Consider the following 12,340-nt stretch of genomic DNA (forward strand, 5'->3'; position numbering starts at 1 on the left):
GTTCCCAATTTCGGCCTTCCACGGATGCTTAACAGCGTCTTTTCCCTCTGTGGTATTAGGAACTGGTTTCGGGGTTGGGACACCTTAAAGGCAGGAATTTCCTTACTCATCTGTGCAACATCAGCCTCAAGCGGGTTGACAAAAGAAAATACAAATGAATGCCTTTCCTTAACCCAAGGTGTAGCAGGCTCACTTAACCGTGATTTAAATTATGTTATAAAAAGATTAGTATCAAAACTGGCACCAAGAAATTTTTGAAAAATAGGAAATACCTGCCTTTTCAGACATCAAAACTTAGTAAAAATCTCCTTTAATGAAAGCAGTACGGATTGAACTAAAAACCAAACTATGCTGAGTTGATTGCGACTCATGATGATCCCCTATGTGTCAGAGTAGACCTGTGCACGATAGGTTCGTACAGTGGCTGATTTTTCGGAAGCAGATTGCCAGGCCTGTCTCCCCAGGCACTTGGCCAGACTCGAACCTTTTGGTTAGCAGCAAGCGTGTTAACAGTTTGCACAACCTGGGGACTCCATGGATTGGACTGTTGCAGTTAGGTGCTGTCGAGTTGATTTCAACCCATAGCAACCCCATGTGACAGAATAGAACTGCCCCATAAGGTTTCTAGGCTGTAATCTTCATAGAAGCAAATCACCAGATCTTTCTCCCACAGAGCCACTGGGTGGGTTCAAACAACTAACCTTTCAGTTAGCAGCCAAGCACCTGTTGTGCCACCAGGATTGGACTAAGAGTAGACGAATAGATCAATAGTAAAAAATAACAAGTGCAAAAATTGATCTGAATATATATAAACCTATATGAAAGTCTTGTTAGGCACTATCAAATAGGTTCCGACTCATGGTGACCCCCTATACAAAAGAACAACACACTTCCCAGTCATGCACCATCCTCATTATCATTGTTAAGTTTGAGGCCATTGTTGCAGCCACTGTGTCAATCCATCACGTTGAACATTTTCCTTTTTTTTTGCTGACCCTCCACCAAGCATGATGTCCTTTTCCAGGGACTGATCCCTCCTGATAACATGTCCAGTGTATGTGAGACAAAGTCTCACAGTCCTCACTCCTAAGGAGCATCTAGCTGTACTTCTTCCAGGACAAATTTTTTTTTTTTTTTGGCAGTCCATGGTACATTCATTGTTCTTTGCCAACACTATAATTCAAAGGCATCAATTCTTCCATCTTCCTTATTCATTGTCCAGTCTTCACATGCATATGAGGCGATTGAAAACACCATGGCTTGGGTCAGGCACACCTTAGTCCTTAAACTGACATCCTTGCTTTTTAACACTTTAAAAAGGTCTGTTGCAGCAAATGTGCCCAGTACAATGCGTCTTTTGATTTTTTTTTTACACACTGTTGTAGGTCTTACTTATTTCCATTAACAATAGATCTCAATGATCACCCCAAATCTGTAGGTATGGTTTTGCCTTATTTTTAAAAACAGCTGCATGGTAGACCCATTGTATGGGTGTACCATAATTTTTTTTTTAATTGAACTTTAGATGAAGGTTTACAGAACCAACCAGTTAGTTTCTCATCAAACAGTACACATGTTGTATGACATTGGTTAACAACCCCACAACATGTCAACATTCTCGCTTCTCAACCCTCAGTTCCCTATTACCAGCTGTCCTGTTCCCGCCTACTTTCCAGTCCCTCCGCCGGGGACTTGTTTTGTTCCATGGGCCTGTTCAATCTTTGGCTGAAGGGTGAACCTAAGGAGCAGCCTCATTACTGAGCTGAAAGGATGCCTGGGAGCCATACTCTCAGGATTTCTCCAGTCTCTGTCAGGCCGGCAAGTCTGGTCTTTCTTTTTGAGTTAAAGTTTTGTTCTACATTTTTCTCCAGCTCTGCTTGGGACCCCCTATTGTGATCTTTGTCAGAGCAGTCAGTGTTGGTAGCTGGGCACCATCTTGTACTAGACTCAGTCTGGTAGAGGCCATGGTAGATGTGGTCCATGAGTCCTTTGGACTAATCTTTCCCTTGTGTCTTTAGTTTTCTTCATTCTCCCTTACTCCCGAAGGGGTGAGAACTGTGGAGTGTCCTAGATGGCAGCTCACAGGCTTTTAAGACCCCAGAAGCTACTCACCAAGGTAGAATGTAGAACATTTTCTTTATAAACTCTGTTATGCCAGTTGAGCTAGATGTTCCCTGAGACCATGGTCCCCACAGCCCTCAGCCCAGCAATTCGGTCCCTTAGGGAGTTTGGATGTGTCTGTGGAGCTACCATGGCCCTGCCTTGTACAGGCTGTGCTGGCTTCCCCAGTATTGTGTACTGTCTTACCCTTCACCAAAGTTACTGCTTATCTATTAAGTATTTTTCCATTCCCACCCTCCCCCCCCACCATCGTAACCATCAAAGATTGTTTCATTTTGTATGTAAACCTTTTCATGAGTTTTTACAGTAGTGGTCTCATACAATATTTGTCCTTTTGTGATTGACTTATTTCACTTAACATAATGTCCTCCAGATGCATCCATGTTATGTGATGTTTCACAGGTTCACCGTTGTTCTTTAGCATTGTGTAATACTCCATTGTGTGTAGGTACCAGTTTTTTTTACCCATTCATACGTTGATGGGCATCTAGGTTGTTTCCATTTTTTTGCTATCATGAACAATGCTGCGATGGACATACCCCCAGTAAACCCAGTGCCGTGGGTGTACATATATCTATTCGTGTGACAACTTATTTCTCTAGGATATATTCCAAGGAGTGGAATCACTAGATCGTATGATATTTCTATTTCTAGCTTTCTAAGGAAGCACCATATCATTTTCCAAAACGGTTGTATCATTTTGCATTCACACCAGTAATGCATAAGAGTTCAATCTCCCCACAGCCTCTATAACATTTGTTCTTTTCTGTTGCATCCTTTGATTTCTTGACTGCTGCTTCCTTGAGTGTTAAATGTGGATCCAAGTAAAATGAAATCTTTTAAAATTCAGTCTTTCTCCATTTATCAGGATATTGTTTATTGGCCCAGTTGTGAGGATTTTTATTGTCTTTATGTTGGGGTGTAATACATACTGAAGGCTGTAGTCTTGATCTTCAATAGTAAGTGTTTCAAGTCCTCTTCACTTTCAGCAAGCAAGGTTGTGTCGTCTGAATAACACAGGTTATTAATGAGTCTTCCTCCAGTCCTGATGCTGGGCTCTTTTTCATATAGCCCAGCTTCTCGGATTATTGATTCAGCACACAGATTGAATAAGAATGGTGAAAGGATACAACCCTGACACACACCTTTCCTGACTTTAAAACACGCAGTATCTTGTTGTTCTGTTTGAATGACTGCCTCTTGATCTATGTACAGGTTTCTCATGAGCACAATTAAGTGTTCTGGAATTCCCAATCTTTCCAACTTTATCCAGGGTTTATTATGATCCACACAATCGAATGCCTTTGCATAGTCAATAAAACACAGGTAAACACCTTTCTGGTATTCTCTGCTTTCAGCCAGGATCCACTGGATGTCACCAATGATATCCCTGCTTCCATATCCTCTTCTGAATCTTTCTTGAATTTCTGGTAGTTCCCTGTTGATGTACTGCTGCAACTGCTTTTGAATGATCTTCAGCAAAATTTTACTCATGTGTAACATTAGTGATATTATTGGATAGTTTTCTCATTTGGTTATATCATCTTTTTTTAGTTTTTTTTTTATTGTGCTTTAAGTGAAAGTTTACAATTCAAGTCAATTTCTTTTACAAAAACTTATGCACACACTGTTAAGTGACCCTAGCTGCTCCCCTAAAAAAGTGACAGCACACTCCTTCTCTCCACCCTGTATTTCCTGTGTCCATTCAACCAGCTCCTGTCCCCCTCTGCCTTCTCGTCTCACATCCAGGCAGGAGCTGCCCACATAGTCTCATGTGTCTACTTGAGCTAAGAAGCACATGCCTCACCAGTATCGTGTTATGTCTTATAAAAAAAAAATTTTTTTTTTTTTTTTTTTATATATAGTCCAGTCTAATCATTGTCTGAAGAGTTGGTTTCAGGAATGGTTTTAGTTTTGGGCTAACAGAGTCCAGGGGCCGTGACCTCTGGGGTCCCTCCAGACTCAATCAGACCATTAAGTCTGGTCTTTTTATTAGAATTTGAGGTCTGCATCCCACTTTTCTCCTGGTCCATCAGGAATTCTCTGTTGTGTTCCCTGTCAGGGCAGTCATTGGTGGCAGGGTTGTATCACCTTTCTTTGGAACAGGCATAAATACAGATCTCTTCACCCCATGCATCAGTGAGTTTGTCGTACTGTGGGAGCTTGTGTATTGCTGTGATGCTGGGGCTATGCCACTGGTATTCAAGTAACAGCAGGGTCACCGATGGTTGACAGGTTTCAGCAGAGCTTCCAAACTAAGACAGACTAAGAAGAAGGACCTGGCAGTCTACTTCTAAAAAAAAAAAAAAATTAGCCAATGAAAAGCTTATGAACAGCAGAACACTGTCTGATGAAGTTCCAGAAGATGAGCTCCTCAGGTTGGAAGGCACTTAAAATATGACTGGGGAAGAGCTGCTCCCTCAAAGTGAGGTCGTCATTAATGACGTGGATGGAGTCAAGCTTTCAGAACCTTCATTTACTGATGTGGCACAACTAAAAATGAAAAGAAACAGCTGCAAACATCCATTAATAATCGGAACCTGGGATGTATGAAGTATGAATCTAGGAAAATTGGAAATTGTCAAAAATGAAATGGCACACATAAAGATTGATATCCTAGACATTAGTGAGCTGAAATGGACTGGTATTGGCCCTTTTGAATTGGACAATCATGTGGCCTGCTATGCTGGGAATGACAAATTGAAGAGGAATGACATCAAATTCATCCTCAAAAAGAACAGTTCAGGATCTGTCCTAAAGTACAACACTGTCAGTGATAGAATAATATGCATACGCCTACAAGGAAGACCAGTTAATATGACTATTATTCAAATTTACCCACAAAGACCAAACATGAAGAAGTTGAAGATTTTTACCAACTTTTGCTGTTTGAAATTGATCGAACATGCTATCAAGATGTATTGATAATTACTTGTGATTGTAATGCAAAGGTTGCAAACAAGAAGGATCAGTAGTAGGAAAATATGGCTTTAGTGATAGAAATGATGCTAGACATTGCATGGTAGAATTTTGCAAGACCAACAACTTCTTTATTGCCAGTACCTTTTTTTAACAATGTAAACAGCTGCTATACACGTGGACCTTGCCAGATGGAATACACAGGAATCAAATCAGTTACATCTGTGGAAAGAGATGATGGAAAAGCTCAATATCATCAGTCAAAACAAGGCCAGGGGCTGACTGTGGGATAGACCATTAATTGCTTTTACACAGGTTCAAGCTGAAGCTGAAGAAAATTAGAGCAAGTCCACAGAGCCAAAGTACAGCCTTGAGTATATCCCACCTAATTTAGAGACCATTTCGAGAATAGATTTGATGTGTTGAACACTAATGACCAAAGACCAGACAAGTTGTGGAATGCCATCAAGGACATCATACATGAAGAAAGCAAAAGGTCACTGAAAAGACATGAAAGAAAGAAAAGACCAAGATGGATGTCAGAGGAGACTCTGAAACTTGCTCTTGAACGTCAAGACCCTAAAGCACAAGGAAGAAATGATGAAGTAAAAGAACTGAACAGAAGATCTCAAAGAGCAATTTGAGAACACAAAGTAATGTATTACAATGACATGTGCAAAGACCTGGAGTTAAAAAAAAAACAAAAGGGAAGAACAAGCTTGGCATTTCTCAAGCTGAGAAAACTGAAGAATAAATTCAAGACTCGTGTTGTAATAGCGAAGAATTCTATGGGCAAAATACTGAACGACATAGGAGGCATCAAAAAGTGATGAAAGGAATACACAAAGTCACTGTACCAAAAAGAATTGGTCAACTTTTAATTATTTCAGGAAGTGATATATGATCAAGAACCGATGATACTGAAGGAAGAAGTCCAAGCTGACTGAAGGCATTGGTTAAACACAAGGCTGCAGGAATTAATGAAATACCAATTGAGATGTTTCAACAAATGAATGCAGCTCTGGAAGTGCTCACTCATCTATACCAAGAAATTTAGAAGATGGCTGTCTAGCCAAATGACTGGAAGAGATCCATATTTTTATATGAAATAGCATTTCATTTTAGCGTAAAATAGATAGTGCTAGCAAAAATTCTCTATTCTGTGGGGAAAAAAAAGACTCACTTCCTTATACTTCATACAGAAACGGAATTTAGTAAACAATAAAAGAATATTTCAGAGAACATTAAAATTAACATTGAGGCGAAGCAGGAAACTGAGATACCTTAAGACATAAACTTCTCTGACTACACTCAAAAAAATTTTTAACAGTATGAACAAAGTCAAACAAATAATAAACTAGAAAATAATTTTAAAACACAAGCCAGATACAGAATTAGATATTCCCAGTATAAAGAGCTCCTGCCAAGGAATAAAACACAGCCACTCCACAGAGGTTGTTGTTAGGCGCCGTCAAGTCTGTTCCCACTTATAGCAGCCCCATGTACAACAAAACAAAACACTGCCCAGTCCTGTGCTATCCTACAAGGATGCTGTGCTTGAGCCCGTTGTTGCAGCCGCTGTGTCAATCCATCTCCATTGAGGGTCTTCCTCTTTTTCATTGACCCTCTACTTTACCAAACATGATGTCCTTCTCCAGGGACTGGTCCCTCCTGATAACATGTCCAAAGTACGTAAGACGAAGTCTTACCATCCTCCTTTCTAGGGAGCGTTCTGGTTATACTTCTTCCAAGACAGATTTGTTTGTTTTTTTTTCTGGTAGTCCATTATATATTCAATATTCTTCAGCACCATAATTCAAGAGTCAATTCTTCTTCCATCTTCCTTATTCATTGTCCATCTTTTGCATGCATATGGGACGATTGAAAATACCATGGCTTGGGTCAGGCACACCTTAGTCCTCAAAGTGACATCTTTGTTTTTTGACACATGAAAGAGGTCTCTAACAACAGATTTGCCCAGAGCAATGGGTCATTTGATTTCTTGACTGCTTCAACCATGGGCATTGATTATGGAACCAAGTAAAATGAAATCCTTTAAAACTTTAATATTTTCTCCATTTATTATGATGTTGTTTGTTCTTCCAGTTGTGAGGATTTTGTTTTCTTTATGCTGAGATGTACTCTGTACTGAAGGCTGTAGTCTTTGATTTTCATCAGTAAGTGCTTCAAGTCCCCTTCACTTTCAGAAAGCGAAGTGTGTCATCTGCATATCACAGGTTGTTAATGGATCTTCTTTCAATCCTGATGCTGGGCTCTTCTTCATATAGTCCAGTTTATTGGATTATTTGCTCAGCGACAAATTGAATAAGTATGGTGAAAAGGATACAACCCTGACACACACCTTTCCTGACTTTAAACCATGCAGGATCCTCTTATTTGGTTTGAATGACTGCCTCTTGGTTCCTCATGAGCACAGTTAAGTGTTCCAGAATTCTCATTCTTCACAGTGCTATCCATAATTTGTTATGATCCACACAGTTGAATGCCTTTGCATAGTCAATAAAACACAGGTAAATTTACACACATAAAAAAGAAAAAAAATTACTTGATGGTTACCAAGGATGGGAGGGGAAGGGAGGGAAAATTACCAAGATAGAAGACACATGTTAATATTGGTGAAGGGAAAGGCAATACGATAGGGGAGAAGACAGTACAACATGACCAAGGCAAGAGAGGTCACTGAGAGGAACACAAGAATAAAGGACAACTATGGTAACTACCATATCTATCTACATTGGTAGATAGGTATGCCAAGAGGTATGGGAGGTTGTAAGGGAGCACACCCACTGGCAGATACAGGTTTAGTGGTGAGTATTTCCACATACATGCCTGCAGGTACTCCTCATATATTAGCATAGAGAATAGAGCACACAAGGAGCACAGTCAGGGAAACCTCTTAGACATAACCAAACACCTCAGGGGATGAAATTCCTAGGCTCAAAGGCAAAGGCCCATAGAGTCTGAGGACATCTATGTCAATCGGCACAGTGTTGTTCGTAAAGACGGTGTTCTGCATCCTACTTTGGTGAGTAGCTTCTGGTGTCTTAAAAGTTTGCAAGCTGCCATCTAAGATACATCTATTGGTCTTCTTGACCAGAGAAAAGGACAATGAAGAAAACCAAAGATTCAAGGGAGCAATTAATCCAGGGGACTAATGGACCTCATGAACCACAGCCTACACAACCCCGAGAGCAGAAGAAGTAGATGGTGCCCAGCTACCACTACCAAGTACTCTGACAGATCACAACAGAGGGTCCAGGACAGAGCGGGAGAAAAAATGTAGAACAAGAGATAAAATTCACGAAAAAGACCTTACTGGTCTGACAGAATGGAGGAACCCCCGAGTCTATGGCCCTAAGACACCCTTCTGACCTGGAACTGAAGCTACTCCTGGGGGCCACCTTCCAGCCAAACAATAGACAAGCCCATAAAATAACACCCGAGAGGAATGTGCTCTTAGAACAACCAATTATAAGAGATCAAAAGGGCAATATTTACTCAAAAGCAAAGATGAGAAGGCAGGAAGGGATAGAAAATCAGGACAAAAGGAAATGGGGAACCCAGGGCAGAAATGGGAAGTGTGCTGACGTATTGTGGGGAATGAAAACAAGGCCACAAAACACGTTGTGTACAAACTATTAAATGGGAATCTAATTTTCTCTAAGTTTTCACCTAATGAACAATTAAACACACACACACACACACACACAGGTAAACATCCTTCTGGTATTCTTTCAGCCAAAATCTACCTGACATCAGCAATGATACCGCTCCTTCCACTTCCTCTTCTGAATGCACTTGAATTTCTGGCAGTTCCCTGTCAATGTATTGCTGCAACTGTTTTTGAATTATCTTCAGCAAAATTTTACTTGGGTGTAATATTAATGATATTGTTCAATAATTTCCGCATTCTGTTGGATCATCTTTCTTTGGAATGGGCACAAATATGGATCTCTTCAGTCGGTTGGCGAGGAAGCTGTCTTCCAAATTTCTTGGCATAGACGAGTGAGCACTTCCAGCAGTACATCCGTTTGTTGAAACATCTCAATTGATATTCCATCAATTTCTGGAACCTTGTTTTTCACCAGTGCCTTCAATGCAACTTGAACTTCTACCTTCAATAGCATCAGCTCTTGCTCACATGTTTCCTCTTGAAATGGTTGAATGTTGACCAATTGTTTTAGATACGGCAACTCTGTGTATTCCTTCCATCTTCTTTTGATGCTTTCTGTGTTGTTCAATATTTTGCCAATAGAATCGTTCACGATTGCAACTCGAGGCTTGGATTTTTTCTTCGGTTCTTTCAGCTTGAGAAATGCCAAGCGTGTTATTCCTTTTTGGTTTTCTAACTCCAGGTCTTTGCACATTTCGTTATAATACTTTACTTTGACTTCTGGAGCTACCCTTTGAAATCGTCTGTTCAGCTCTTTTACTTCATCATTTCTTCCATTCACATTAGCTACTCATTCAGAACAAGTTTCAGTCTCTTCTAACGTTCATTTTGGTCTTTTCTTTTTTTCCCGTCTTTTTAATGACCTTTTGCTTTCTTCATATGTGATGTCCTTGATGTTATCCTATAACTTGTCTGGTCTTCTGTCATTAGTGTTTAATGCATCAAATCTATGCTTGATATAGTCCCTAAATTCAAGTGGGATATACTCAAGATCATACTTCGCTTCTTGTGGACTTGTTTTAATTTTCTTCAACTTCAACTTGAACGTGTATATGAGCAATTGATAGTCTGTTTTGAAGTCAGTCCCTGGCCTTCTTCTGATTGATGATAGTGAGCTTCCCCATCGTCTCTTGCCACAGATGTAGTGGATTTGTTCCTGTGTTTTCAATCCGGACGGATCTATGTGTATAGTCACCATTTCTGTTGTTGAAAAAAGGTATTTGCAATGAAGCAGTCATTGGTCTTCCAAAATTCTATCATGCGATTTCCAGCGTCATTTCTATCACCAAGGCCACATTTTCCAACTACCAATCCTTCTTCTTTGTATCCAACTTTTGCGTTCCAATCACCAGTAATTATCAATGCATCTTGATTGCGTGTTTGATCAATTTCAGACTGCAGAAGTTGGTAAAAATCTTCAATTTCTTGATCTTTGGCCTTAGTGGTTGGCGTGTAAATTTGAATAATAGTCATATTAACTCATCTTCCTTGTAGGTGTATGGATATTTTCCTATCACTAACAGTGTCGTACTTCACTATAGATCTTGACATGTTCTTTTTGACAATGAATGTGACGTCATTCCTCTTCAATTTGTCATTTCTGGCATAGCAGACCATATGATTATCCAATTCAAAAGGGCCAACATCAGTCCATTTCAGCTTACTAATGCCTAGGATTCGTTCTGTTGTACGTAGGGTTGCTATGAGTCAGAACAGACTGGATGGCACCTAACAACAACAACAATAATGCCTAGAATATCGATCTTTATGCATTCCATTTAATTTTTTGACGATTTCCAATTTTCCTAGACTCATACTTTGTATGTTCCACATTTTGATTATTAATGGATGCTTGCAGCTGTTTCTTCTTATCTTGAGTTGTGTCACATCGGCAAATGAAGGTCCCAAAAGCTTGAGTCCCTCAATGTCGTTAAGGTCCACTCTACTTTGAGGGGGCAGCTGTTCCCCAGTTGTATTTTGAAAGCCTTCCAACCTCAGGGGTTCATCTTCTGGCAATATGTCAGACAGTGTTCTGCTGCTGTTCATAAGCTTATCACTGACCTTTTTTTCTTTTTTTTTTTTGGAAGTAGATCGCCAGGTCCTTCTTCCTGGTCTGTCTTAGTCTGGAAGATCTGCCGAAACCTGTCCACCATGAGTGACCCTGCTAGTATTTGAAATACTGATGGCATAGCTTCCAGCATCACAGCAACACGCAAGCTACCATAATGCAACAAACTGATACATAAGTGGTGGTTGCACCCACTAAGATGGCTACAATAAAGAAGACAGACAATAGCATGTGTTGGTAAGGATGTGGCAACATTGGAACCCTCATGCATTGCTGGTGAAAATGTAAAATAGTGTAGCCACTTTGGAAAATGTTTTGGCACCTCCCCAAAATATTAACATAGAATTGCCATATGACCCAGAAATCCTACTCCCAGGTATACCCAAGGGAAAATAAAACATGACCACACAAAAACTTGTGCGTGAATGTTCATAGCAGCATTGTTGATAATTGCGAAAAAGTGGATAAAAGGCAAATGTCCATCAACTGATGAATGAATAAGCAAGATGTAGTCTATTCACATGATGGATTATTATTCAGACATAAAGACAAACGAAGTTCTGATACATGCTACAATATGGGTGGGCCTCGAAAACATTATGCTAAGTGAAAAAAGCCAGTCATAAAAGACCACATATTTTATAACTCTATTTATATGAAATGTCCAGAATAGACAAATCCACAGAGAAAGAAAGTAGATTACTGGGGGGAAATGGGAAACGATTGCTAATGGGTATGGAGCTTCTTTGTGGGGTGATGGTAACATTCTGCAATTAAATACCAGTGATGGTTGCACATCTTGTGAATATACCAAAAGCCACTGGATTCTACATGTTAAAATAGTAAATTGTATGGTATGTGAATTATATCTCCAAAAAAAAAAAAGGGAAAATTTCATCTGACAGATACAAATGTTCACTATCTAAAATATTTGTGGAGAAGTACTACAAACAGCTAAGTTCAATGCCTGGATTCCACATAGCAAGTAGTCGAAGAAGCACCGTTTCTATAGAATAAAGCAAAAAGCCAAAATTCACATGGGAAAATTCACCATCTCACTAACAGGTAATGAAATATTAAAACAGAGGTAACACCCCATTACAACTCTGCTAAGTCAGCAAAAAAAATTTAAATGACAAACATTTCTTTGGGCATGGAGCATTTTTTAATCTTTCCGAAGGACGGTATGGCAGACTGTAGCAAGTGTTATCAAATGTTCACATTCATGAACCGTTTTAGAAGTAATATATAAGGAGAAAAAAGTTTGGAAAATATAGACAAAGCTGTTCACGGAAAGGTTATAGCATGGGAGAATTGGAAGTAACAGATAACTGATAATAGGGAGCAGTTAAGCAAATGGGATGCATGAACTTTGTTGGCATGTGGATTGCATAGGTAAAATAATGCTCCATGTGAAAGCAAACACATTTGCACACGCTGGTCACAATCACGAAGAACCTGAGTCTAATCTAGGCTCCAGTAGTGAAGATGAAGAGAGGAGATAGGGATAGGAGGAGTTTGGAGTTTAACCTTCATTT

The 12,340-nt window shown here is 39.7% G+C and overlaps 1 long non-coding RNA gene across 1 annotated transcript in view; it reads left to right on the forward strand.

Moving 5' to 3' along the window:
* Window positions 1-12,340, forward strand: part of LOC135232960 (uncharacterized) — a 28,322-nt gene that overhangs the window by 734 nt on the left and 15,248 nt on the right. The gene's annotated exons all lie outside the window — the stretch shown is intronic.

This window comes from Loxodonta africana, chromosome 12, assembly GCF_030014295.1.
Source record: "Loxodonta africana isolate mLoxAfr1 chromosome 12, mLoxAfr1.hap2, whole genome shotgun sequence".
NCBI classification, from domain to species: domain Eukaryota; kingdom Metazoa; phylum Chordata; class Mammalia; order Proboscidea; family Elephantidae; genus Loxodonta; species Loxodonta africana.